Raw genomic sequence first — 4,413 nt, forward strand, 5'->3', positions numbered from 1 at the left:
AAGGGGGAAGATAGAAAGACCTGGAGGGGACAGGAGCTCCACAAGGAGAGAAATAGAATGAAAAAATCTGGGCACAGAGATTTTTGGAGACTCATAATCCAAACAAGGACCACAAATGGAGATAATGTAGTACACGACAGATATAACCCATTGCAGCTTAGTGTCCAAGAGGGTACCCTAGTAATGGGAACAAGGACTGTCTCTGACATGAACTCAGTGCCTGGCTCTTTGATCACCTCTGCCTGTGGTGGGACCAGCCTTACCAGTCCACAGAGGAAGACAATGAAAACAGTCCTGATGAGACCTGATAGACTAGATTCAGATGGAAGGAGAGAAGTACCTCCCCTATCAGTGTACTGGGGGAGGGGCATAGGAGAAGAGGGAGAGAAGGTAGGATTGGGAGGGGATGAAGAGGGGTCTGTAGGAGGGATACAAAGTGAATAAACTGTAATCAATAAAAATAAAAAAAATAAAAATGTTGGAGTGTGTTTGTGTGTACATATATATGTTATGGTGTATACGTGCTAATGAGAGTACAATTTATTGCTATTTATTATCTACATCCCATATGTAAGTTCTTGACATGGAACACAAAGAGTCTTTTGGCCAGTGAATACACTGGCCCTTATTTAGGTTGAAATATTATTTATGTATCTGCTGGTATGTGAGTTTGCATATACAGCAGCCCAACTACAGAAACATTACAAAAACCTGGAGCAGTGATATGGACTACTCAGGGATTCAGCTCAAATTATGAAGCTTAGAAATAACTAAATGTTCCCACTGAGACAATTCTCTGACATTCATTTGTAGTCCTGAGAAAGTCTTATGAACAAGTCTTTACTCCTAAGAAAGAACTAACACATTCCTAAACAAGACAGGAGTGTATAATTTTCATTTGAAAGTAGCATTTATTATTCAAATCATGTTATATTCTTCCATCCTCAGATGTCAATATATTCATAATCTGAATAAAATACAATATTGTACTGATGTAATGTTTCTACTAAATTTTATGCACATCAATGAGCTCAGTGGGAAGAGTTTGTGTTATGCAAAACTGACAACATAAACTTGAAGTTCATATAAGCATGACTAAAATAAACCCCACAAAGTGTCACACAGTATTCATATATCTGTCATAGCCTAAGAACGAATAGTCCACTAAACACACAACATGTTTTGAAAGAAATCTCATTGCTCTTACATTAAGTAGCACCTCTAGATAAATCTCTAAGAAGGCTACATAAATCTCTAAGAAAGCTAGATAAATCTCTAGGAAGATGATGTGCCACATAGAAAATATGGGAACATGTAGACGCATGGAACTTCAAACAATATATACATATATAAACACACACATACTATTAACTATTAATTAATTATTGATATCCAAGCAAGGATTAAAAACAAACATCTTAAATGAATTTGTAAAAACATAAAAAAATACCACACATTCTCAGAGACCCTTCCTTGAAAACTATAACACACTGCCTGATATAAATAAGCAATCTATCACATAGATAATGGGGATCCAATTCTATACATTGCACAGAAAAAATACCTATTGCCAAGTTGAAATGCAATAGAACACGAACAGCCCCCACAGAAGGAATATAAGAACCTAATAAACTTTTGTGAATGGATTTGCTACACATACAGCAAATTCAATCCCTACTCCAATGTTCAAAATTCAGACCGCAACCACAGTTGGTGATCTCCTCCATTACATTTAAGTGAACATGGTAAATAATTTATGTCCTCCAATGCTATAATAAAAACAGATTCAAAATAGTTTCTTTTCTTGAAAATGAATACATTTATTATGTCCAAAGTAATCAACTATTTTTTATAAATAGGATTACTCTCTTCTATGAATTTTTTTCTACTTCCTGACATGAACATGATATATACATATTTAAGATATTTACAGTATTAGAAACATGGTATTAGCAATTAAGACAAGATCATTCCCAGGATCTAGCTCAGGTTTTTGACAAATTTCTATAATTACTGGTACAGGAAGATCAGTGGGTCTGCTCTTTAGGGAAACTAGAATGGACAGGGACATAAACACACAAAGACAAACTGTTATCACATAATGGAAATTAAAACAAATTCTTAAACAAGCTTACGTTTACTCATGAATGTTTTATTTGTATAAACATTCATTACTGACCTAGGTGTTGAAGCAACTACAGGCTTATCTACAAATGTTTTCTTCATCATGAATTCTTTCATGTGACAGAAATCAAACACATATGTTTGAAGTCAGAGAAATGAATCATTCTCAGTTGGTGGTATCATTTGGAAAATTTTAAGAAATGTATCCTTGCTGGAGAAGTATGTTATTTGGGGTGGGCTTGATAGATTTCTTTAGTTCCCACTGTCTGCTTCATGCTGAAGGTGGAGGTTGTGAGCTCCAAGCTTCTACTTTGCTGCCATGTATGACACTTGTGTTGCCCAATTTATAGTGATTCCATATCCTCTCGGATCATAAGGCAAAATAAACACATTTGGAAGTTGCCTTAGACATTGTGTTTGGTCACAGAAAAAGCACTAATATGCACATATAAATTTTACAACTAGATTATTTATTTTATGTAATCAAAGTGAATTGTGAAATAAAAAAAATTATCTTATTTTTTCAGTTCATATGCCTTTGGTCCATATGAGATTTCAATTGGAAACAAAATAAGGATGGATGTCACAAATGCATGCATATATTGTTGACACTTGTTAGAATTTTCCTGCAAAATAATCTAGTGTAATTGAATGCAAGTTGGTGGGTCAAAGACCTTAACAAATCTTTTATTCTAATAGGTGTTCTACAGAATGAGTTCCTTTAGGTTCTCAAAGACAACTGTGATATGCAAGGGCTTTAAGATGTAGCCCACACAGTAAAGCTTTTACTCTTATATAATGGTAGCATGAAGCAGAAAACCTTACCATACTGACTACATTCGTGGGGTTTCTCTGCAGCATGGCATTTTCTCATGATTTCAAAGACAACCCTGTGAAAAGGATTTACCACATTGCTTATTCAGAGGGTTTCACTGCAGTGTGTGTGTTCTTTTATGTATTTGGAGATAACTGTATTAAGAAAAGGCTTTATCACATGAAGGCATGTGTAAGGTTTCTCTCTACTATCTGACCATTTGTATACTTGAAGATGACTTTGATATGCAATACTTGTAAAAGCAAATTGTATGTGGGAACATGAAAAAGCAATTTGTCCTAAGTATTTCCTTTTAGTTACCAACCTTTATTGATTTATTGGGTGAATATAAGTTTAAGTTCATAGTCCCTAGGAAAGCTGTAGACATCTCAACAGCTGACCGGCTTTAATTACTTAACTTTTGTTGCCCAAAACACGACTGTTCCATACCATGATTTTTGGTCCCCTAACTAAAATGACTGACCCAAACCACAGATTCTCTTTGCTAAAACATAATAACTTTTTCTCACCACAAAAGAACAAATGGATATGAATGTTTTGACTGTTAAACATACATTTTGCATCAGGTGACTTCCTCAAAGACATAAACAAATCCCATATGCCTAAACCATGACTGATGGAAATAATTCAGTTGTAAAACGCTAAAGATGTTTATGATTTTCAAGCTCAGAACCTCTGTAACTTTCTGGCTCATTGGATGGGTAGGCATCACAGTTCAACATTATGTGTCCTTCATCAAACTGGATGACAATATTTTTTTTCATCTGTATTGACCTGTTTGAGTTGTATTGGATTCAGTGAATAGAAGAACACAAAAGCCTTACCATATTGATTATATTCTCAGATTTTTCTCTCCATTTTGAAACTTTTATGAGGATGTAGAATATAGATATGTGTAAAGGTCTCCCATTTTAACACATTCATAAATTTTCTCTCTGTATGAATTCTTTCATGATGACAAAGATTATACAAATGTGGAGTAGCTTCACCATGTAAATACACTCATAGTCTTTCGTTCCAGTATGAATCCTTTCATGATGTTGAAGATGATTGTGAACAGCACGTTTTCATTAGATGACAGTTATGTGAAAAGGCTTTACCACATAGGTTACATTAATAAGGTTTCTCTCAAGTGTGAGCTCTTTTATGTATTAGGAGATGACTGTTACATACAAAGGCTTTCACACATTGATTACATCCATAAGAGTTCTCTCCAGTGTTAGTTCTTTTTTGTATTAGGAGAGTACTGTTACACGCAATGGCTTCACCACCTTAGTTACATTCATAAGGTTTCTCTCTAGTATGCATTCTTTATGTCATAGGAGATTACTATTACATCAAAATGCTTTATCACATTGATTTCATTCAAAAAGTTTCTATCCAGTGTGCTTCTTATATGTACATGGAGATTATTATGGCATGCAAACTTTTTCACACATTGGTCATATTCATAG

Source organism: Meriones unguiculatus (assembly GCF_030254825.1).
Source record: "Meriones unguiculatus strain TT.TT164.6M chromosome 13 unlocalized genomic scaffold, Bangor_MerUng_6.1 Chr13_unordered_Scaffold_33, whole genome shotgun sequence".
In the NCBI taxonomy this organism is placed as follows: Eukaryota; Metazoa; Chordata; class Mammalia; order Rodentia; family Muridae; genus Meriones; species Meriones unguiculatus.